Here is a 26,332-nt window from a genome sequence, read left to right as displayed (position 1 = left end):
TGTGAGTGGTAAGGAGAATTGACAGTTTTTTTATGGGAGTAACATTATTGTGTTGCTTAAAAGGTCTACCTTTTACTCATGTGAGAATCGTAGTACTAATAATAACTTCAACTTATTTTCCAGTTATGATAACACAACACGCATCTTCATGATCATGATCTTTCTCAAACTAACTGAATGACCTAATCGCCTTGGACGCACAACCTAACCACATATCAATCCGCCCCGACGATCGACACATCCATTCGATTCTATAACCCTCGATACAGTTTGATAAATAAACTAGAACTGATATTTCACAGGAGCACCTGTGAATTCATGACTCCAGGGTTGTTTTGAGGGCGATATTGTAAGAGTTGGTCTTGAGTATGGGGACGTGAAGGTCCGTGTGAGGCACCTGGGGAGAGAAGACTAGTTGAACGATGGGATCTGACACGGACACTACTATTGATCTCATTATATGAATACCATTTAATTACAAAAAAGTGAAAACAGATCATATCATATTCCTTGGCATAAATTAAAATAGGAGTGCGGGAACAAGGTTTTTTAGCAGGAGGAAAGCGAGAACATTTTGCGCCGTCGTATTCCGATTTGGCTGGTTAGTGGTGAAATCTGCTTTTAATTTTGCAAATTAACATATTCGTTTTTCTAGTTCTAACGTTGTCTGAATTAAAGATGCTTTCCCAATGCTTGACTGGTCTGGCAAGAGACATTGCCAGGAAAACGTGACGTCATTTTGGCCATTCTTCTTACCGCACGCCCTCTCTCTCCGTAAAGTTCCTGACATGCTGTGAAGTGGGAAGGCGCACAATGGGAACCACACTGCCGCGATGTTAATAGTTTCTATTTATAGAATTCAGCGGCAGAGATTTTAGGCACGGATAAAGTAGATTAACTCGGCTAATCTCAATGGATTTTACCCAGGAATGTTTTCAAGGCGAGAGAAACATCTGATTTAAGTACTGCGCTTATTAGATTTCATGTTCATGCCGAAGATTGGCCTAAAACGTGGACGAAAAGAGTGCATTATCGAGTGTTGGAGAGGTCACGTGATTTGACGAAAAACCTGAACAAAGTTTTCGTGCTTTTAGCTGTCAACATCAATGGCTATGATATACTCCTGCAGAATAGTAGAACTAATAGAACTAATTTCCGAAGTTTCCAATAGTTTGAACAGAAATCAGAACATCACCCATCAGCTGGACTCAGATCTGCATAAATTACGATAAATAATGAGGTCGTCGCTTCAATTTCGCAAAGAAAGTTGACTCCATTCGAAGGTTGTTTTGACCAAATTCTGTTGAACTCATCGTTATGAGGGCATTTGAACACATTCTCGTTGATCTTTTCTATAAACGTGTGAAGTTTCGTACCAAAATACGTTTCCGTAAAGGCTTAAAAAAGAAAATTTGTCACTTACAAAATCATCGCTCCGGTAGAAAAGGTCACCGCCATTTTCTTGATGATATGTCAGTTCGGGGCGGGAAATTTAAAGCGGGGTCATCCGGGGTCAAACAACAGTTTTGCCCACTACCGCCAACTAGTGATATAAATCGACACTAATCTATTTTATATCAAAACTTCTATATCACGAAGACCTCTTCAAGTTTATTTCAAGCTTTTATTTGCTAGAATAGAGCGGCAAAAAATTGTTTGGTCAATTACGCATTTTGCCACCTGGGGAGCTGAATTTGAGTCGAATCGCACTGATTTTTTCTGTAAGCACCCTTTCCTGCAGTGTTAACATACAATACCATATTTGAAGTGCCGCAGTTCTACGGTTACAAAATGCCCAACATGGCTGGAAGGAAGGATGGCTAGATGGCAGGATGGAAGGACGGACACCAATCCATTAGCTATTTGACTAACTCCGCTGACTTTGTCAGCTGAGCTAAAAAGGGTCACTACTGATTCCAACAACCCAAGCCACAAACTTAAGGAGCATCTATGGCACACAGTTTTGTACTGCTTCATCTGTGAAGTCATCAGATGTTGGGGGCTACTGTTCAAAAGTGGCTGGAGTGTTAGCAATAGTGTCACGAAGATGCATAGCAGTTGCAAAAATGTCTCGAGTATTTGGCTCCAAAAATGAACGGCTAGCAGCAATATCAACAGTATCTTCCTCTGTCTCAGTTTCTGTCTCAGTCTCAGTCTCAGTACCAGGCAACATCTCTTCCTGCAAGTTTACTTTCTCTTGCACAATGTCATGGGCACTCAATGATTCAACAAATACCAGTTCACTTTGAGTACACTTTGAAGCTTTAAGAAATACTATTTCAGGGTGTTCTGCTTTGAGACGTTTTTTTTAGATTTGACGTGCGGTAGCTTGACGCTGTTACGCTCCAACTCTATAATAGTGCCAACTCTGATGGACATGATTCCAACTTTAATATGCCAGCTCTGATGGCGATAGATAAGTACTCAGCCGCAAGATGTCTCTACCCGGTGAACGGTTTGTTCCAACTCTAATATGCCAACTTTGAAAGCGGAACTTTGTATACAGTTTCGATACACGTGCGAGTCAAGATATTGCGATCATTCCTTATACTTTCTTCCGCTATCTTTTGTCATTGTGAATTCGGGTTGGCCGATTCCGATGCGGTACGTACAAGGAGGATACCGCGGTGACGTCACGGCTTTTCCAAGATGGCGCTGCATATTGTAAACAAACTCGATCCACGGCCAAGGGAAAATCAAGTCATCAAAAAAGTTAGATTTTTCGCATCAAGTCAGAGTTATTAGTACTTTTCTGCTATGATATAAGTCTTCAGACAATAAGCTATCATTTGAATAATGAAAAGTGCTGTTTTGATGGGGAAAAATAGGGTTTTTTAAACCAAATAGCCGGCACCGATCTTCCAAAATTAGCGATGGTTTCAAAACAGTCTCCCAGATATGGGGCAATCTCTTCATTATCATAATGGGATTTGGAGGCATGTTTACAGATTTTACAAGTTCGAGACCTGTAATACCTAAAACTCGCATAGATCCCCATAGATCCCCTCTATTTGTCGAGTTAGCGCCCCTGTAAGATCATGCATTTTCGGACACTAGAACGAAATCTTCCTGCGGATATCGCGGTTTTGGTGATGATTTAAGGAGAAATTGACTGTTCTTAGAGTTGTATGGGACAGAAATGAGTTCATACTTCATGAATACATGAATATATTATGATATGGGCGGGCTTCTAAGTCAAAACAATAACAAACTCAACTGCATCTCTACTGTATATTGCGTAGTGCATTGCCTAGTGTATTTCGTAGTGTATTTTAGCGGAGACATTATTTCCGCACTTTGGCCACGCCAAACGTCTTTTTTATTCGTGGAAGTTAATCTGCTCTGTAAATTTTATTTTACACAGGAAGAATCCATACTAGGTATTGCAATATTTCATGTCTATTGGTGTTTTTGTGTACAGGAGCGCACCAGACAGCGAGACGTGGAGATGTGTTCAGTGCTGGTGCTGTCAGTAGACTGAATCTGATTGGCCATAGCGATCACTAATATGGGTCGGGATCACGTGATGTGACGTCACCGCGGTATCCTCCTTGCGGTACGTACATGCATTGGTTCACTGAGTAATCTCATGCGTCTGTTCTGAGAAGTTCGTTGACTTAGTTACACAAATGAGTTGGTGATGATACCCTCAGTGGCCACATTGATATGCTTGGGTCGGCGACATACATTGATCTGCACCTGTAACCGGATAAAGTGTACTCTACACAGTCTCTGTGCTCGTGCAAGGTGGCACAAAATACACGCTTTTTCATAGCAGATAGGGCCGAAGGTAAATGTGCTATCCCATGCTAGGTTGGATAGGCAGTGTTGGAGCAGTCCAAGCCCCGGCCTAGGCCTACTGCTAGAGGTTGATGTTAATAAATGGACGTTCGGCCTCCTGGAAAAAAAGATAGACATCTTCAAACACTTGTCACGGGAAAGGGTACATAGGCCTACATGTATTTTCAAAAATTCTATCAAAGAAGTCGGCCTGGAAGGGGGAGGGCTGAAATTCACCTGAAAAAATTCGTCGGTTTACCCGATCGATGATGACGTTTACAACTAAGAGTTGTATCGTTTTCTGTCGGAAGACGTACGATGGCGGGAACTTTCAACGCCTGCGGAAATGAAAGCATACCAGAAGAAGATTTCTGGCAGGTACCGAATCATGAGAAAAACCAATCCGCTAAATGGGAACGACGAGGAAAGAATTGTGGAAGTCGGTGGACATAGGATATTTCCGAGGATATCAGAAATTGAGCCTATAGTCAGGTATTTCTTTGGCAAATATAAAGGACTCGCTGCCAAGAAACTATCCGCCGTTATATCCAGGCAATACTGTGCGATGGGAGAAAAGCTTGTGCGTCAATATCTTGCAAAAATGAAAGAGAGTCAGAGCCGAAAACCTCTCTTCTCCAACGAAGCTCCGCTTCGGCCTGTTCTGGCAAAATCAGTGATGGCCCGGATCCAAATGGACCTTGTGAACTTCTTAAACATGCCCGTAGAAATAGACGACATGAAGTACTGTTACGTTCTCTCAGTGCTCGACATCTTTTCAAGATATCTTTGGCTGAGGCCACTTTGCGACAAAGGGTCGCCTAGGGTGGCTGAAAAGATGGAACACGGCTGACCCAAAATAATCCATTGCGATAACGGCGGCGAACTCAAGAAGATGGTTAGCAGACTAGCAGAGAGGTTAAACGTAAAAATCATCAAGGGTCGGCCGTATCATCCCCAGACCCAAGGAAAGGTTAGTTTCAATGCGCTTAAATGTTTAAAAAATGCAAGTTCAGTAGTACAGATTAGAATTTGTTTCAATGAATCTGAGCAAGGACCCCCCCCCCCCCGGGAAAATGAATTTAACTCAGGGTCTTGGAGACATATGTAGTTCCACTGGTAGGTCCGACTGTCAGTGAATAAATTTATATCCAAATCGTCACTTTACATTTATCGCCTGTTGTTACTGCAACCCATGAACTCCTCCATGAAATTATAGGTCCCGCAGATATGAAATTCGTGCTTGTGAATAAATCTTAACGGACAATAATAATCCTGTTCTTTGTTTTCAGGTTGAAAGGGTACAAAGAACGTGAAAAGAGAAACTCGCGTTTGACATTTCACAATTTGTGCAAACGGGCAAGGCTCATTATTGGGTTGAAAGATTGCCGTCCTACGCAAGACTGTATAACAACTCTCCGCACGAAGCTTTTAAGAGTAAGTACACATCTAAAGGTTTTTATGATCCGAGGAGACTACAGTACTTGGAGATCTCCAGGAGATCGCCATCAAATTTTGCCCCCTCCTGATACCCCCCTCTGAATTAATACCCCTAGGAATTCCTAGTAGGACATGAAAGTTTTCGTCTGTGATCAGAGGGACAGAAAATATTTTGGGGAAGACAGAAGTCAGGTACATGTTCCACACAGCAATGGAAAATTGCCCGGCGACTTTTCATGTGTACCTTTTTTCAGATAAATATTGTCCTTTTGAGTCGTTCTTCGCCCGAGTGCCTTGGTTGCCTGGCAGTAAATAAAAGAATAAGAAAGACGATGGAACAACAACCGAGGACGAAGACGAACATGAGGAGGAGGACGAAAAATAATTGGGGGTGATTATCCTTTATAGATAATTCCTAGATGCGGGATGCAGTCATCCTTCGTCCAGCGGGTTTATTTTTGCTTGCTCCTTTTTCATGTGACAAATCAGTAAAGAGATTCTGGTGAAATTTCTGTGTTGAGCTTCCAAGATAATTGAACACCTGAGCGAGAAATCACGACTTAATGCTCCGAAAAAAACGAAGGTGGTAGGTTCGAATATTCCTCGTCCTCATGTGATATTTTCTTCGATGTGCCCTATGTGTGCTGAAGATGAGCCAAATTGGAAGGGGGGGTGTTGTTTTGGCTGGAATGACCCACATGGAAAGTAAAATCTCTCCCGTTGTTTGCCTCATACTCTCAATGTTTCTACGTCTTTTTCAGGTGGATACAAAAGAGAACAGTGCAACCCTGGATGATGTTCAAGCTTTCAAAGCAGCTGCCGATGAAATTAGAGAAGAGGTCAGAAAGACTTCGAAGAAATTCGCACAGAAGATGGTTAACAAAAAGCTAGACAAATCACGTCCAAGTGTATACGCAGTTGGGGATAAAGTGTTGGTGCGGATTCAAGGTACAGAACAGCGGAAAAGTGGAAAGAAGGTGAAGGCACCAAAGGCAGTCGAGGGGGTCGTTACAAAGGCTCGGAAACAAAAGTACTGTCACAGGGTAAAATACATCTTAGATGATGCCGAAAATGAAGGATGGTTTTCGGTGAGCGATATCACGTCTATGACGCGTGAAGAAGAAGCGAAACGCCGACCGAGAACTGCAAAGACAACAGAGGAATATCTATTCGAGGAGTATTTAACGAATACAGCGTCTTTCTCATCTGTGGAGGCAATGTTGGAATTCATTGAACTCAACCAAGCAATTGAATGCTCAAGATTGGAACACCAGTCAAGAAATAGCATGCAAGAGCGATTCTTCGCAACCATCACCAACCATGGTCTCCAGGTTAGACGAAAAATTGAAGGCGATGGGAACCGCATGTTCGCAACTCTCGTCGACCAGTTGGAACGCGTCGGCATAAACGATTTTAACCCGAGAACGCTAAGACTAAACATCGTAGAGTTTTTACGACGCAACCCAAGGATGTCAGATGGCACTGAATTATTCTCGTTTGTGAGTGGTGACAACAGTTGGGAGGAGTACCTGAGTCGAATGAGCCGCCAAGGTACATGGGGAGACCACTTAGTTCTACGCGCTGCTTCAGAGATGTTGAAAATGCAAATTGTGGTAATTTCGAGCGTATCTGATCGTCCTGTTACCATCCACCCTTCTGCTGAAACCACTCAGTGCCCAAGACTCCTACTAGGACGGCAGGCGGTATTTGCACCACGCCACCACGGGCACCACGCGACCACCACGCCACCACGCGAACAGGCGGAGCGATCATAATGACGATATCAAAACAGACCATCAGACCACAGACACTTGAGAGTTGTGGTTACACCTACCAATTATAGATGGCATGTTGGTATACTGCGTTGTTGCCTGACGGGATTTACGAGTTTTTATTACTTGTTAATGGCATTCGCAAAAAGCAGGGCTATTATTAAGCCGCGATACATCCGTGTCCAACCGTTTGTCATGAGAGATTTCAACAACGACGGATTGTTTATTTTACAAGAGTTCCATTACAGAGGGCACCTGTTTTGGTTTGAAACCTTTACTTTCTCATCAAACTGACTTATTTTGTAGATGTGTCATTAGTCACAGCTACAGATGACAGAATGCAACTTAGGCTTTGGTGTCCATTGAACAAAGGTCTTCAAAGGTCAGGCGGGCGCGTCGATTATAATAATAATATACAATGTATAATAATGATCACAATATTGAAGATAAGAAGAAGAATTCCCAAGCTTGTTGGCTTGGGAAGCCTAGTGATTCACCTTCCCTAAAGAATGCATAAGATTCGAGACATGTCCATTAAAGGGGCACTATAGGCAGCATCTTGGTAGGCAACATAAAGTTACACAAAGTAGCCAGTGAGTCTCTCACCTCTCACAGTTTGTCCTAACCTAGTCACGCCTGTAACAGGGATACATTCAGTGATGAATCAAATGACCCCCTGCTCCTACATAGTCCCCCTTTAATGGGAAACTATAGGCAACAGCTAGGTAGGCAAGATAAAGTTACACAAAGTCGCCAATAAGGGTCTCTCACACAACAGTATGTTGAAACTATGCACACGTGTTCGAGTGAGTGATAAATCTAACTCCTCCCCCCCCCCCCCCAACCCACCCCACCCAAACGAACGGCCACCCCTTTAAAGGGAGACTATATAACCCACTCGTACTCGTATGGTTTTTGCAGGTCAGTCGTCAGTTGGTGTAGGTCTAGTTACTCAACGGTAATTCAGTACGTATTTCCGTAGTTGGCGTATGTTACGCTCCAACTCTATAATAGTGCCAACTCTGATGGAGATGATTCCAACTTTGATATGCCAACTCCAATGGAGATAGATAAGTACTCAGCCGCAAGATGTCTCTACCCGGTGCACGGTTTGTTCCAACTCTAATATGCCAACTATACGAGAGTTTGCAATCAGTCTGAATGATTTAAAAACGCCTAAGTAAGGCAAGATGATCGTTCGTCTTCTTATCCGCAAGGACGCAAAGATCTCCCATGGTCCATTCAGCTGACTTCCTGAACATCCTGAAGATATTGGGCACAAAAAGAGCAACAATTTGATTGTAGCCATTGGTATTTTGGTGTTTAATGAATGCGGGTTGTAAAATGACGGCACAGGCATTTGACATGCCTCTGCGTCGGCTGTGTGATTTTCATGTTGATTTTTTCAGTGTAGAAAAAGTACATGGTGTCCTCCAAAGATTGTTTGACCACCCTGCATCAGGACTTGTCCCTGCTTATTCATGTCTATTGACATTTGCTCATCATCTTTAGATATAGGTTATTGTGACAGATATTAGTAAGGATAAAACAATCGTAGATGAAGGATATCTCAGTTGACAATTGGCATTGAGATCCAAAGATCTTAGGTCCAGCTACCCGTGACTAGTCAGATGATCGAGTCGTGGGGACACCCATCACCACTAATATTACCAAATGAGGCAGGTTTTGCATTTCTAAACCTTTTAGACAAAAAGAGGCCTAACTTTGGACAGAAATAAGTAATTAAGGTCTAATTGCACTTTAATTTGGCAAGCTAGCTTGTGAAAAAGACACGACATCCTTTTGTGTCTCAAGGAGTTGTATGGGCCGTGAAAACCGCAAAAAATATGTACATGTTTTTGTAAGCGGTCGTCGCTCGCGCAAACTTGTCTTGCATGTTTTTGTGAAAGAGGACGTCGAAGAACGCGGTCGTATATCAAAACAGACGTTGGGTGGCGCTCGAGACGGGTCATCCTATTTAGCGTCCAGTGGCGACCAGTCGCGTCCAACGCGAAATAATAGGGTGTATATGGTTAAAAATGTTTTCAAGCTCCTAAAACACTTTCAATAAACAAGATTTAGAAGTTTGGTGGAGTTTGCAAACCTAGTTTTTGAATAATCATCACCAGAAAACGATCTTAGTATGCCAACCTGATGCCAGATCCCGATTCCGCTTTTTCTATAAACCCAAGGAACGGCAGCTAAAACAAACATGGCGTCCAGTATTTTTGCTGGACGCATACTAAGATCGTGAAAGTGTTTTAGGAGCTTGAAAACATTTTTAACCATATACACCCTATTATTTCGCGTTGGACGCCACTGGTCGCCACTGGACGCTAAATAGGATGACGGCCGACCCTTGATGATTTTTACGTTTAACCTCTCTGCTAGTCTGCTAACCATCTTCTTGAGTTCTCCGCCGTTATCGCAATGGATTATTTTGGGTCAGCCGTGTTCCATCTTTTCAGCCACCCTAGGCGACCCTTTGTCGCAAAGTGGCCTCAGCCAAAGATATCTTGAGAAGATGTCGAGCACTGAGAGAACGTAACAGTACTTCATGTCGTCTATTTCTACGGGCATGTTTAAGAAGTTCACAAGGTCCATTTGGATCCGGGCCATCACTGATTTTGCCAGAACAGGCCGAAGCTTTGTTGGAGAAGAGAGGTTTTCGGCTCTGACTCTGACTCTCTTTCATTTTTGCAAGATATCGACGCACAAGCTTTTCTCCCATCGCACAGTATTGCCTGGATATAACGGCGGATAGTTTCTTGGCAGCGAGTCCTTTATATTTGCCAAAGAAATACCTGACTATAGGCTCAATTTCTGATATCCTCGGAAATATCCTATGTCCACCGACTTCCACAATTCTTTCCTCGTCGTTTCCATTTAGCGGATTGGTTTTTCTCATGATTCGGTGCCTGCCAGAAATCTTCTTCTGGTATGCTTTCATTTCCGCAGGCGTTGAAAGTTCCCGCCATCGTACGTCTTCCGACAGAAAACGATACAACTCCTAGTTGTAAACGTCATCATCGATCGGGTAAACCGACGAATTTTTTCAAGTGAATTTCAGCCCTCCCCCTTCCAGGCCGACTTCTTCGATAGAATTTTTGAAAATACATGTAGGCCTATGTACCCTTTCCGTGACAAGTGTTTGAAGATGTCTATCTTTTTTTCCAGGAGGCCGAACGTCCATTTATTAACATCAACCTCTAGCAGTAGGCCTAGGCCGGGGCTTGGACTGCTCCAACACTGCCTATCCAACCTAGCATGGGATAGCACATTTACCTTCGGCCCTATCTGCTATGAATGAAACGGCCAGGGGCCATTGTGCTCACCGTATACATCTTTTAGTAGGCAGGATCATGCTTAGTTTAGAGGTGAATATGGTGAACACAATCAGACATGAAGACTTTTTTTAGATGTGTATTGATGTCAAGTAATAAGACAGGGCAGTATATATAAGTTTATGATCCAACCAATAATTGTCTATGACATCAACAAGATCAATATCGTGTGATTGCTAAGAGTCCCTGCAATAAAAAATTCATCGAAAAAAAGTCATTAATAAGCGAGATATTGCACTTCCTACTTTTTCAGTTTTGACCCCCTGGTGGCCAAATCAAGAATCAGATCAGGCCAAAATTCGGTGATTATCTAATGTAGGGGGTTACATGTACCAACTTTCAAGTTCATAGCTTCAGCAGTTAAGAAACGTGCCATAGTTACACTCTAATGGCCAATTTACGCCATTTGACCTCTGTGACCTAGAAAAGGAGGTCAAATCCAAAAATCGTAGGACATGTGGTGTATCCTTGCTAGAGGTCCCTGCCATAAAAATTTTATCGAAAACAATTCACTCAAATAAGCAAGATATTGCACTTATTTTTCCATTATGGCCCCCTGGTGGCCGAATAAAGAATCAGATCAGGTCAAAATTCGGCATCAAAGGTTATCTGATGTAGGGGGTTATATGCACTAAGTTTCAAGTTCATAGCTTTAGTGGTTAAGAAACGTGCCATAGTTTACACTCTAACGGCCAATTTACGCCATATGACCTCTGTGACCTTGAAAAGTAGGTCAAATTGAAAACCCGTACGATATGTGATGTATTTTTCCTAAGAGTACCTACCATAAAAATTTTATCGAAAACAAGTCACTTATAAGCGAGATATCACACTTTTTAGATTTCCACTTTTGGCCCCCTGGTGGCAAAGTTGAGGATCAGATCAAACTGAAATTCAGCACCAGAGGCTATGTGATATAGGGGGTTATATGTACTAAGTTTCAAGTTCATAGCTTTAGTGGTTAAGAAACGTGCCATAGTTTCTCTAACAGCCAATTTACGCCATATGACCTCTGTGAACTTGAAAAGTAGGTCAAATTAAAAACCCGTATGATATAAGATGTATATTTGCTATGAGTACCTACAACACAAGTTTCATCGAAAACAAGTCACTAATAATTGAGATATCACACTTTTTAGATATCGACATTTGGCCCCCTGGTGGCCAAGTTGAGAATCAGATCGGACCGAGATTCAGTGTCAAAGGTCACCTGACCTAGGGGGTGCTGTGTACAAAGTTTCAAGTTCATAGCCCTAGCGGTTAAGAAACGTGCCACTGTTTTTGAAATAGGATACGACGACGGACGACGGACGACGGACGACGGACGACGGACACTGCGGTATTACATAGACTCCCCTACGGTGAGCCAAAAAGCGTGTATTTTGTGCCACCTTGCACGAGCACAGAGACTGTGTAGAGTACACTTTATCCGGTTACAGGTGCAGATCAATGTATGTCACCGACCCAAGCATATCAATGTGGCCACTGAGGGTATCATCAGCAACTCATTTGTGTAACTAAGTCAACGAACTTCCCAGAACAGACGCATGAGATTACCCAGTGAACCAATGCATGTACGTACCGCATCGGAATCGGATATCTTGACTCGCATGTGTATCGAAACTGTATACAAAGTTCCGCTTTCAAAGTTGGCATATTAGAGTTGGAACAAACCGTTCACCGGGTAGAGACATCTTGCGGCTGAGTACTTATCTATCGCCATCAGAGCTGGCATATTAAAGTTGGAATCATGTCCATCAGAGTTGGCACTATTATAGAGTTGGAGCGTAACAGCGTACGCCTTTATTCCAATAATCCCAAGAACGGGCATCAGAGAAGCTAGGATAGCAGCCAACGCCATCTATAATTGTTCCAAGAAACCATGATCCAATGAATCGACCGCTATTTTGATATCGTCATTATGATCGCTCCGCCTGTTCGCGTGGTGGTGGCGTGGTGCCCGTGGTGGCGTGGTGCAAATACCGCCTGCCTACTAGGACACCCCTTTGAACTACATTACACGAGCCTTGAAGAAGCCCAGCATCAGACAGACAGTCCCAGTATCGGTGCTGCACACTTGGACCCAAATTATGCATTTACAAACGAAAGTGTTCTTGAGAGTACCGAGAATACCTCAGATGATGTGCGTGGTTCCGTAGACTTGCAGTCCCAAACAGTGTCGATGGGAAAACCCCATGAAGGACCCAATGACCCATCAGATACTTTACCTCTGGATGCTGAATGGCCTTTGGATGATGATGAAATAAGACAGGCTGTAAGAGCGGAAAGGGGTGAAAATTTAAGGGAATGGGATGCTGTCCCAGAAAATCACTGGCTCTTTGGCATAACGGATGCGAGCGTGCTGTGGGCCAGAGATGCACAGACGAGAGGAATCACACTGGAAAAGGTGAATGGGCATTACGTTTTGAATGAAGAACTGATGGACGATTGTGACGCATTCCAGGGGAAAATGACAGCAGAGGATTCTCGAAAACGCTTCAAAGACAAGCTTCTTAAAATTTGGCTTGCCAAATTTCGACCTTCAACAGCTTTTCCGGAAGACGGTGATTTTTTTTCCTAATGAACTCGACATCAGCTAGAGAATTTGATGAGTGGAAGTGCTCCTATCTGATATAGTTAATAACAACCGTAACATGTGTAGCTTCACTTTACTTTACCGTGAACAAAGGTCTAGTTTTGTTTAGTAAATAGTCAACTAAACATATACTTAAATATGACATGAACCATGATTATACACTTTATGATAATTTTGATGAGAACCTTTAATTTCGTTCAAAGGCTATCATTCCAGAGATTTTTCTGAGAAAAATACATCGTAGTCAGTAATTGTACTATCTGTATCTATTAGAAAATACATAGTAAGTGATCTGAATGTTTTTATACTTGGTTTTCTTGCTTTTTAATGTATTTGTACAGATTCACTTTACGTCAGTCAAAGCACCAAAAGAGGCGAATTTTGCATTTCTAGACAATTTAGGCCATAGCTTTGTTCGAAAAAGACTAATAAGGGTCTAATTTGTTAGCCAACTCTATGGGCCGTGAAAACCGCAAAAAATATGTACATGTTTTTGTAAGCGGTCGTCGCTCGCGCAAACTTGTCTTGCATGTTTTTGTGAAAGAGGATGTCGAAGAACGCGGTCGTATATCAAAACAGACGTTGGGTGGCGCTCGCGCAAACTTCCCTCACATGTTTTTGTGAAAGAGGACGTCGAAGAACGCGGTCGTATATCAAAACAGACGTTGGGTGGCGCTCGAGACGGGTCATCCTATTTAGCGTCCAGTGGCGACCAGTGGCGTCCAACGCGAAATAATAGGGTGTATATGGTTAAAAATGTTTTCAAGCTCCTAAAACACTTTCACGATCTTAGTATGCGTCCAGCAAAAATACTGGACGCCATGTTTGTTTTAGCTGCCGTTCCTTGGGTTTATAGAAAAAGCGGAATCGGGATCTGGCATCAGGTTGGCATACTAAGATCGTTTTCTGGTGATGATTATTCAAAAACTAGGTTTGCAAACTCCACCAAACTTCTAAATCTTGTTTATTGAAAGTGTTTTAGGAGCTTGAAAACATTTTTAACCATATACACCCTATTATTTCGCGTTGGACGCGACTGGTCGCCACTGGACGCTAAATAGGATGACCCGTCTCGAGCGCCACCCAACGTCTGTTTTGATATACGACCGCGTTCTTCGACGTCCTCTTTCACAAAAACATGCAAGACAAGTTTGCGCGAGCGACGACCGCTTACAAAAACATGTACATATTTTTTGCGGTTTTCACGGCCCATACAACTCCTTGAGACACAAAAGGATGTCGTGTCTTTTTCACAAGCTAGCTTGCCAAATTAAAGTGCAATTAGACCTTAATTACTTATTTCTGTCCAAAGTTAGGCCTCTTTTTGTCTAAAAGGTTTAGAAATGCAAAACCTGCCTCATTTGGTAATATTAGTGGTGATGGGTGTCCCCACGACTCGATCATCTGACTAGTCACGGGTAGCTGGACCTAAGATCTTTGGATCTCAATGCCAATTGTCAACTGAGATATCCTTCATCTACGATTGTTTTATCCTTACTAATATCTGTCACAATAACCTATATCTAAAGATGATGAGCAAATGTCAATAAACATGAATAAGCAGGGACAAGTCCTGATGCAGGGTGGTCAAACAATCTTTGGAGGACACCATGTACTTTTTCTACACTGAAAAAATCAACATGAAAATCACACAGCCGACGCAGAGGCATGTCAAATGCCTGTGCCGTCATTTTACAACCCGCATTCATTAAACACCAAAATACCAATGGCTACAATCAAATTGTTGCTATTTTTGTGCCCAATATCTTCAGGATGTTCAGGAAGTCAGCTGAATGGACCATGGGAGATCTTTGCGTCCTTGCGGATAAGAAGACGAACGATCATCTTGCCTTACTTAGGCGTTTTTTAATCATTCAGACTGATTGCAAACTCTCGTATAGTTGGCATATTAGAGTTGGAACAAACCGTTCACCGGGTAGAGACATCTTGCGGCTGAGTACTTATCTATCTCCATTGGAGTTGGCATATCAAAGTTGGAATCATGTCCATCAGAGTTGGCACTATTATAGAGTTGGAGCGTAACAGACGCGTCCATATTCTCTGTGCTTTTAACGAAGCCTCTGAATACTTCAGTCAGAGTTGTCAGTCGTAACACTTCTTTATTGACAACAATTCTTGGTATAACAAAGTCACTGCAGAACGTTTTGAATGATTTCGTATACTTCGTATCAACAGGTCCTCGACTCTCTGAAGCACGTAAAAATCGAGTGTACGTAACGTAGCAACTATGGTGATAGCATACTTCTGCAGAAACAGGGTCCACATTTTGAAAATGCAGGAGCAAAACCTGAAAATACAAAAAGGGGAACTAGTGAGATACTTTCAGAAGTTTAGAAATTTAAAAGCACTTCACCCTCAGGACAGTAAACTAAAATAAGTAATGAATGTGTTGCTATGTTACATGCAGCCTATAAAGCTGTCGGATTAATACACACAGGTGACAACTGACAGCCTATATCTTAAATTCCTTTAAGATGTATGTTTAGTGTGTATGCATACCTCATCTTTCTTTTGTTTTGCACCTTTTATTAAGCATCCAGCTTGTAAGGTTTCACACTGGGACAACCGTTCTTCACACGACTTTTTTGTAACACGGTCTCGCTTGTGTTTTGTTTTTCGACATAGGATGCACTTGGCGAGGAAGCACGTGAGATGTTCTCTGGACTCCTGGAGTAGCATCTTGTCTTGATGACCGGAGTAACTTCCTTGGTCTAGTGTCTTCTTCGTCATCAGTTTCATGTCCGCTGTTTGATATGTCAGCCTCAAAAGAATTGATCGAACTGGTGTGTTCTGCAATATATTTAGAAAACAATTACTAACTTTTTGTATAATAGTCATACACACAAATCCTACAATGCTACATATAACAAGAGAGGCCTGAAAAGTCAATAGGTGCATCCTTATCTACCACTCAGGATGCAACTGTCAATGGTCAATGGTCCTCTTGGTCACAATGCCCAACACTCTTTACTCTAACATGTACTTAATGTTTATAACTTGACCTAAACACACCATCGCGTTTTGGTTTTTCCTGTTTTTCCTGGCGCTCTATCTTACTTTTGCACGTATAGCGGGAACGAGTTTACAATCCCCGATCACACCCCAAAAAAAGGTCATCGGTTGACTAAACAAGCACCACTGTTCAATGGATTTATAGTTGAATGCGATCAAACTACGTCATTTCTGATCGGGGATTCTAAAGTTTAGCCCAATGCAGTGCCTGGAAATTGAAACAACATACAGAATTAAACACTGCCTTTTAGCCATTGGATTTGTCGATTTGAGATTATGCAGCTGAGATTTATACATTCATACAACACTATGGGCACACTTCATAAGGTGCTAATCATGTATAGATTACAGGCTTGAATGAGCTGCCAATTCATAACAAAACATACACAAACTACATGCTATCAGGCCAGATGTGCCAGAGGCCTATACATACAGTACATATGTATATGTATTGTGATTTGTGTACACAAAAACAATGCATGATTGAATGCAGGCCACACACACCTCGGACACAGGTCCAGAATAGATCACATCTGTATTGGTGAAAGGGCTAGCTCTTCTTCGGGCTGGTCCACCCCATCCCTAATCATGGATCAGGCTGCGACAAATTCATCCAAACACTTACCGCTGAAGAGTGACACACAGATCCCATGTCTCAACCCGCCAAAGAAGTCACAGAAGGAGCCTGTTGCGAAAAAGCTCTTCCGATTTGACGAAGCTGATCCTGATGAGTTTGAAAAAATCCTGTCAAACGAGTTGCAGTCTTCTCCCATCCATGACATGGATCCCCACGATGCTATCCTAACACTTCAGAATGCCCTAAACACAGCCACCATAGCAGCCGTACCATACAGGTCCATCAAGTCCAGACATAGTGGAGGTCGCCCAAAGAATTGGTCTGATGAACTGGCAGAAGCAGTCAGAGAATCTAAAAATCGACTATTCTCCTGGAAACAGCTTGGAAAGCCCACCGGTGACCACCCGGCAACAAAGAAGGTACGCCAGATCCAGAGGAGGGAGGACGCAAGCGATCGTAAGCAGCTGCTGGGAGAAATATCGTCAGCTTTGACCACTGACCAGGCTCTTTTCCACAGAATCATTGCTAAACAGAGGAAAGAGAAAACAGCAACAACCGCAATCAGCATAGAAGGTGAAATCATAACTGATGACAACGCTATCAGAAGAGAGTGGGCAAACTACTATGAAAAGCTAGCAACCCCAAAGGTAGAGGAACCAGATATGGACCGCCTGCTGTTTAACATGCGTAAAGTGGCAGGAAGCATTGATGACGGTACTGAGATTGACATCACAATGATAAAGAAAGCGATTGACGGGATGAGCAAGAAGAAAGCGGCCGATAGAGAAGGATTCCGCGCAGAACATTTAAAATTACTCTCCTGCTCCCAACTTGCCATGGAAAAGCTCACTGCCATTTTCAACTCCATCATGAAGGCGAAAAAGGCCCCGAAGATAATGAAGACGGCGTACAAGATCTCAATTCCAAAGAAAGGAAAGGACTCCTTATTGCTAGATAACTACCGCGGGATCACAATAACGTCAATCTTTGGTAAACTACTGGAGCTGATTTGCCTCATGTGCACTGAGAAAGACCTTACAGATGGGCAGAGCGGACTTCAGTATGGCTTTTCAGCCGGAAGATCACCTTCAATGGCCTCTCTTCTTGTGACTGAAGCCATCGCCGAAACCAAGGAAAAGAAACAGGACCTGCTGATCTGCTCACTTGATGCTCGCAAAGCCTTTGATGTTGTGTCCCACTCTCGCCTCAAGCTCAAGATGTTTGGTACACCAATGAAGAAATCTCTGTGGTGTCTGATTGACGATCTGTATGACTCCAGTACAGAGGTTGTGAGATGGTGCGGTGAAGACAGCAGGGAATATGCAGTCCGACAAGGAGTGAAGCAAGGTGCAGTCATGTCTCCGACACTTTACAAGTTGTATGCAAACGATTTGGCATCGTCCCTCACTAAAGCAGGGCTGGGACTACATATAGGCCCTACATACATCGGATCCCCTGGCTGCGCCGATGACCTACTCCTTCTCACATCAAGTCCCATGGAACTTCAAGCAATGATGTCAGTCAGCAACGACCACTCAAACACCAATCTTTATGAACTACATCCAGTGAAATCAGTAGTATGTCCACACCACCAGTCGCAAGCAAGCTCAAGTAAAGTTCAGGAATGGCACCTGGGGGGCAAACCAGCTACTATAGCGGGGGATTTTGTACATCTTGGGCTAAACTGGCAAAAGGGAAAGACGTCCCCTGATATTTCACCGAGGATTACCCTGGCAAGACGGACAGCATATGCCCTGATGGGTGTGGGTTTTCACAGCTATAATGGTCTAGACCCTTCCGCATCAATGAAAATCTATGACACCTTCGTCATCCCAAGACTTCTGCATGGTCTGGAAGCCACCATCTTGTCGGCAGCTCAAGTGTCCCAACTCGATCTCTTTCACCGAAAGGCACTAACACTAATCCAGAGTCTACCGGAAAGCACAGCTAAGTCGGCCATCTACCTGCTGCTTGGAACAATACCAATCGAGGCAACAATTCACGCACGTCAACTCTCCCTGTTTGGAGCCATCACAAGACTCGACAGAAATAATCCCCTATGGCAAGTCGCGCAAAGACAACTGTCTCTTAAATCAGATACCTCGAAGAGCTGGTTTAACAAGATATGTAAAACAGCCGAAAAGTATGGCATCAACATCCACCAGGCACTTCAACACCCCTGGAAGAAATGCCACTGGAAGGATAACACCATCATGTTGATTAAGGACTCGTGGACCAACGCCTTAGTTTCTGAAGCTCAAGCCAGAAAGACCCTCCAATGGATTATCCTCGACCAGGTATGGATAGGTCGCCCCCATCCTCTGTGGCAAGCTTGTAAAGGAAAGCAGTATCTAGTTACAGAGGCAACTACAAGAGCGAGACTCCTGGTCGGTAGATTTGGCCTACGACAGGACAGAGTACGCTTCAACAAGCAAGAGGTTGATCCCCAATGCCCATTATGTCGCTCGGAAGAGGAAGATGCCCCACACTTTCTAGTCACATGCCCATCTCTTGAGAAGGATCGAGGGAATCTGATCTCGACACTATGCAGTCTATACCAAGGAGACGGACTACCCCCTCCTCAGACGAAGACAGAGTTGTGCTATGCGATTTTGAACGGCTGGGGATACAGGATGGATGTACTGACCTATTACACTACACACACACTGAATGGCAACACCAAAAATATTAACACAAGCTCAATTCGAAATACTCCTATAATTTCATTAAAATCAAACACTGACAGGGCCAACTCGCTATGCAACTTAATATGCCACAGACTATATATCGCCAGAGACTGTAAATACAACGACCTTTTATAAGGGTTTCTCGATTCTAGCGGGAGGAATTCACGAACGAACGAACGAACGAACGGCTAGTTTGTTTACATTCGTTTTTCACTTTTGACCCTTCATATTTGGTCAGTTACATACCTCAAAACGGCTTCAGATGCCACAGTCTTCTCAATACCTATATATTCTCTCAATTCTAGCCATTTTTTTGTACAAGTAATGAACTTTTCCCAGCTTAATTGAGAGAAATTGGTAATTTTTGTCTTGGCTTGGCACACATGCATAAAGCAAGCGGCCATTTTTTAATCCAAGTGCCCAGGTGACTTACCTCAATACATTCTACACACAGAGGGATAGGGTATAACCTCGTTCCTAGGTATTTAGTAGCCACCTATTCACATCTTTATTTCATGAAATAAAAACTGATTTTATGAATTAACAGGCACAAATTGCCAGTGGTAACAAGTTCATACCATCTCTTAAAAGGGTCAAATGAATTTACAAACAACTTTGAAGTAGTTACCAAGTGGGCGCAATGCAACTGAAAGATAAATGGTCATGTCTCATGGTCTATAATAAACTAGGTCTACTACCGTGCAAACCGCAATTTTCTGACGCTGATTCGGCTTGCTTAAAGAGCTTAGTGCCTGCGTGATCGCAGCCGCAAGGCTCTTTGCGATGACGCAAATGTCTGTGTGCAAGCAATTAACCAATTCCATTGTTTGGCTGGAGGAACAACTCAAAGAACTAAAGCGAGAGTGCGTTCCCTCGACCAACACGTCTAAATCGTGCGTGACTGAGCTGAAAAAGCTGAAAGAGTTTACTAAGAATACCACGTGCGGTTTGACCACAGACAAAACCGCAATCACGGAGGCATGCGCTAAACTCGACACCAAACTGGAAACGCTAGGCCTACGGGAAGCATGCGAAGCTCAATTCAGTGATCTACGAGAGGAAAACAATTCCTTAAAGAGAGAGTGTCAGAAACTAAAAGGCGAGCTAAGCGTGACCAAGAACGACAAAAACGACTCAGAAACGCGCCGGTTTGAGGGACTTAGCAAACTAAAAACATTCAAAGAGGACACTGTATGTCAAATGTTAAACCTATCCAAAGAAAACGCTTTTCTGAGAGACGAATGTGATAAACTTGTTAGATCTCTACAACGGGAAAAAAGCAGAACCGATAAGCTTGAAAAACACTTGAACGAAATGAAATCTGATTTCTCGTTCCGTCTAAACTCATTAGACAAAAAGTGTAACATGTTAGGTAAACTGCCCGGGGAATTCAATGAAATAAAGCTTGCTTGGGAGAGAATCAAAGACTCACGCGACTCAGGTGTGAGTAAACTGCGAAATGACTTGAAACTTTTCAAATCGGACCTAAAATCAACCGCCGAAAGTGTTTCGAAACTTTCAGAAAAAGACGACACTGCAGCTTCCAGCTGTCACATTACAAAGATGAAATTTTCGAGTGAATCATATGTATGGGCGGTTATTTCCGCATTAAATGATGTCCTAAAACGCGTCTTTATAACTGGCGACTCGTGTGTGTGTGTAGAGCAACCCGTGCGTACAGAGCAAAACGCGCGTATCTAACTCGCGACCCCTACAAAAAACATAACGCGAATGTATAACTACTGTCGCATAAACGTGCCGTCGGATAACTAGTGTCGGATAACTAGTGTCGGATAAGTGCTGTCGGATAACTGCTGTCGCATATAAGGTTCCTCAGCCTCCTGCATCGCGGCGCTCTTGTGTCTTGATGATTATTGTTTTTGCTCTAAGCGACATACGATTTACCAATTGGTAACTGTAATGTAGTAGGCAATATTATCAACCCGATTATCAAGAGGGACCTGGTCCTGGGTAGGCCTGCCCAACAAATTCACAACGTCTTGCAGCATGCGTGCTGCCCGCTGGAGCACATGTGGATCTTGATTAGTAGCCATTTTTCTCTTCTGTCTCAAACTCGGGATTACGTCGCTTAGAACAAAAGTAATAATAACTAGCGCCGCGATGCGGAAGGCTGAGGAACCTTATATGCGACAGCAGTTATCCGACAGCACTTATCCGACACTAGTTATCCGACACTAGTTATCAGACGGCACGTTTATGCGACAGTAGTTATACATTCGCGTTATGTTCTTTGTAGGGGTCGCGAGTTAGATACGCGCGTTTTGCTCTGTACGCACGGGTTGCTCTACACACACACACGAGTCGCCAGTTATAAAGACGCGTTTTAGGACATCATTTAATGCGGAAATAACCGCCCATACATATGCTGTTGCTGCGACCTCGAAAGCACCCAAACCGCAGGAATCAGTTCATCGCGATAACAAGGTGACTGTGGACTCAAGCAGGTCATCCGAATTCGCAAGGGAGTCATCGGGAAAAACGAACCGACAAACCAACCCGCCACCAAGGAAGATCGAGACAATCATCTCTACGAATCAATGCACAACCGAGAGAGCTACGAGCTCTTCAAAACCAACAGAAATGCGAGAGTGTCATCATAATGATCCTCACTTAACCGAAAACTGCGGATTTGTCGGTGTAGTACGGCCCCCACGTCGAAGGAGAGCACCTCTTTTCGTTGGATTCATCTCGCCTCGCTCAACCTCCGAATCGATTGTTACGTTCCTCTCAAATCGCAATATTCAATCACCTACGGTTCGTCTGATTAAAAGCAAAATCAGGGGAACACAATCAGCAAAGATTATTTTGGACATGGAGGATAAGCATGCGCTACTCGAGGAGTATTTCTGGCCTGATGGTGTGCTGTGTCGTGAGTGGTTCGATTAAGTTTCTTTGTACAATAATCATGGCCACTATACGCATTCTAGATAACGGATTACGTATCGCCTGCTGGAACGCACGCGGCGTGATGGCCGGTGCATCCTACGTGGATTACCTCCTGCGTACACGCGACCTCGACCTCATCGGTATCTGTGAACACTGGTTATACCCAGACTCGCTAGACTTCCTACAGTCGATCAATGGTAATTACGAATCATTTGGCGTAGCCGCCAACGACCTTTTTATAAGTGACCGATGCAGGCGCGGGAAAGGTGGCACCTCTTTCCTGTGGAAAAAATGCCTTTCGCCCTTCGTCCGAGTGCCTAATTTAGACAGCGACCGTGTGGTGGGGGTCAGCATAGCCTCGCCTCACAGAGGCCTGTGTTTTTCTTTATGGCATACCCACCGAGTTCAAACTATCCCACAAACTTCTATGCGGAATACGTAGATTATCTATTCGAACTATGCGAATTCTACAGTCCCACCGGGGAAATAGTGATAATGGGGGACCTAAAAGCTTAGATTAGTGGTGAGCCCAGTGTGGCATCCTGCCAAAGAACCAGAGCTCTTCAATCTCTGTTGGACAGATTGAACCTCCTTTTTATTCCTGTTAGCAACTTGTGTTCAGGACCTGCCTACACGTTTGATCCATTCGAGGGTTCTAACAAAACCCTGATCGACCACATTTGTGTTTCGCTAGTGATGCTCGAAAATGCACAGTGTAGCAAAGTAATTGACGAGGAACTTTTGAATACGTCGGATCATTTGCCCGTGTTTACAATCTTAAAACTCTTCAGCAACGCGTCAGACACACTGTGCTCGAATTCTGTCCTAGATTCGCGAAAAACTCTTCAATGGAGACCATATCTTTAGGGCGAGTTCGATAAAATAGTAAGCTATCGCCAAGTACTCAGACAGGAACTTTCAGTCATCCAAGTAAATGGAGATCCCACCTTAAAGGAGGTTGACTCCCTCTATTGCAATATAACTCGCGCTATGAGCAATGCCGCCGAAATGACCATTCCACAAAGGAAATCCCGCAAGCGATGCCGTCCTCATTGGAATAACTGTCTAAAATCTCTCCACAAAAACATGCGCCTTGCTAGGCACGAGTGGCTAAAAGCCGGTAAGTCGGGTGACCCGAACTCTACCGAACGTCTTGAGTACAAGCGGCACAAACGGATATTTCGAGCAGAACTTAGAAAACTCGATGCTTATCTTGAGAATGAATTTTACAACAGTTTAAGCTCTGCTGCGGAAATTGACCAAGGCTTATTCTGGAAATTGCTGAAAAGACATCGACGCCAGCCTCCATCAGCTCCTCCACCAATGCGATTTGGTGGCACAACTTACTACAGTTCTGCTGACATCAGCAGAAAGTGGGCTGAGTATTTCGAAAACGTATCCACGCCAGATACGACCGGTAAATACGATGAAACATTCAAAGAAAATATCGAGCATACTTTAGTAACAATTGAAAAGGACTCTGCCGACAGCGCCGTGCATATCCCCGCTCTTGACCAACCTTTTACGGTTGATGAGATCAAGGCTGAGATGAAAACGCTAAAACATGATAAAGCGTGTGAAATTGACGGCATCTCAAATGAACACATAAAATACGGAGGCCATGCATTGCATACACTTCTTGCGTCCTTGTTTAACTCAATTCTTAAAACGTCTCAGGTTCCAAAACCCGCCAAACAAGGAGTCATTAATACCCTATTTAAAGGCAAAGGAAAAGACAAAATGCCCCGCAAAGTTACCGCCCAATTACCTTGCTGCCGTCAGTATACAAGCTACTCGAACGCATGATACTTTTGCGAATAAATCCGTGGGTAGCTGAAAATGACATGAACTTTCCAAATAAACAGCAAAGTGCCTACCAGGTAGGAAGAAGCTGCGTTTCCACATCCTTCGTTTTGCAAGAGACTGTTGCCCACATGCTAGAGAGACACTCGAAAGTTTATGCCTGTTTCTTAGATACCGCCAAAGCATTTGACACTGTTTGGCATGATGGCCTGCTATATAAACTGCATACGTTCGGTATACAAGGTCCTCTATGGAGCCTGATCAAAGCGTGCTACAAGGATATACAAAGCTGTGTAGTCGAAAACAATGTGCGATCTGATTGGTTTAACGTTCGACAGGGCGTAAGGCAAGGTGGCGTACTTTCAACATGGCTTTACCTACTGTACATCAACGAACTGCTAGACAATCTAGACAAACTTGGTGTAGGTGCTCGCCTCGGTGAAATCAACTGCGGGTCTCCGTGCCCGTTTGCAGCGCCAAAAGAGCGTTTCTCTCTGCGTTGCGCTGCTACTGTCACCTATCGGTAAAAATTTGATACTAACTCGCGCCATATTTGTGGCAGAGACTAAAACCTCTGTAGCATGCACGACTGTTCGGGGAGAGCGATTGATCAAAGATGGCGAAATTGTTAGTTATTGAAAGAAAGAATTGGTGTTTATTTCATCAAATTCCAAGCAAAATCAACCGAGTTTGATCAATTTTTCGAAAGATGATATTTTCGCAATCTTCGCTGAACATACCTCACTCAAAGATATTTTCCAGCTTTGCGGCGATATTTGGTAAATTGATTTTTTGCGAAGTGGTTGACCAATCCTAAATGAATTCATATCTTTTAAAACATTTGAGCACCCGGTTTCCTAAATATTTCTTTTTTGGCACTTAATTTGGTGATTTTTCGAAGAAATCTCATTAATATTTATGACGTTTTGGATCACGTGATGTTAATCAAGCCGTTTTTCGCGGCAATTGCGTGCACGACGCGATATTGTAAAAATATTTTAATGCACAGCGTGTCTCAAAAAATTGTGGTTAAAAGTGAGAATGGCATGATGGTAGCCTGTCTGAGTTCTGTTGATGAATATGCTTAGTCTGACTATAATTTCTACAACTTGTGGCCAAATGACCAGATGATTTTGAGCCTTTTGATAAAGCTACTGGTAGAATAGTCGTCAGAAATGTCAGAGCGACAGTGACTGAGTGAGTGTTATGTTATGTTATGAGACTGGAGGTATGTCATGTGTTCCACCATATCGTCATTGATATTGACCAGGAATACTATCGATTTGTGTGGATGTGCTCAAACAGCAAAGCACGAGCCATGATGCTTCACTTCCGAAAAGATCCAGGTGACTGAGATGTCTACTACTACTGTTGGGCAATCCGGCTGATTCTTCAGAAATTTCTCTGTTTCTCCTCTGTGAAAATAAACTTTCTCATAATGATATATCTTTTGTTTGTTTGGTAATTTTAGTTGCCTATGTTTAGGCACTTTTTTGCCAGATTTGCCTGTAAAAGGCTGCCATAGTTCAGGAAAAGAAATCATACACACATTACAATGTGGATCTTCACGGTCCAAAACACCAGGGCCTACTAGGTGACATGGCTCAATAATAGGCATTGTCTGGTAATTTTGGACGACCTTTGGATGGATAGTTTATTTTCCCTGACCCTAGCCTGGGTCTGAACGGGTTTCCAAGCCATCAATGATGCTTATAAAGCCGGGAATAGCCTCATCAGTACCCCCACAAGAGTTATTTTGTGCCAGACATCGCGCACAGAAGTTGCCATCATCTCATTTTTAGAGTTGCTGTATCAGTAAAAGATAATACCAAAAAGCTGATAAAGTATGTTATTTGAGCAGCATGACCAATGCCAGTGTTAAAGGTGTAAACTTGACCTATTACAGGACATCTTCCTGCAAGATTGTGATTGGTTTAACTTGAAGTTTGTCATCAATTTGACTGTTGTAATTGTACATCCATGCTGTTGTCATTCGATTCAGGAAAAATCTGCTTTATCTTTCAGCTAATACTTTCACTTCTCCAGTCAATCGGGTTTGATGAACATGTCAAGCTGTTGAATGGTGTAAACAATCATTAGCAAATAACGTCACGAATGAAAATAAGTTTGATTCCTTCCACTTGAAAAGTTCAACAGCACCACTTGCAAGAATTTGAATTTGGCATTGTGTTTTACACCCTTCAACAATTGACTGTCTGTTTGTTATTAGTGTTCTTGTTTCAATGTTAGCGTTTCACTGTTAAAGAGTTTCAAGATGCAGAAGAGAGGATTAGTTATCTTTAATGTTAAGTTTCTTCTTTGCATCATTTTGTCATTAAATTTGGGCAATGGTGGTCTCATGAAAGGAGGGATGGGACGGCAGGATGGGCTGGCAG

The 26,332-nt window shown here is 43.1% G+C and overlaps 1 long non-coding RNA gene across 1 annotated transcript; it reads right to left on the bottom strand.

The window, feature by feature from the left end:
* Window positions 1-15,114: 15,114 nt before the first annotated feature.
* Window positions 15,115-19,597, bottom strand: LOC135503330 (uncharacterized). Its single transcript, XR_010449884.1, has 3 exons — window positions 19,473-19,597; window positions 15,450-15,740; window positions 15,115-15,237 (listed from the first exon to the last, which is right to left on the bottom strand). It is a non-coding gene; the product is annotated as an uncharacterized LOC135503330 (long non-coding RNA).
* Between the last annotated feature and the right edge of the window lie 6,735 nt (window positions 19,598-26,332).

The sequence above is a fragment of the Lineus longissimus genome, chromosome 19 (assembly GCF_910592395.1).
Source record: "Lineus longissimus chromosome 19, tnLinLong1.2, whole genome shotgun sequence".
NCBI classification, from domain to species: domain Eukaryota; kingdom Metazoa; phylum Nemertea; class Pilidiophora; order Heteronemertea; family Lineidae; genus Lineus; species Lineus longissimus.
Note: the sequence above shows the minus strand (reverse complement) of the source record. Positions and strands in the feature narration are given on the sequence as shown.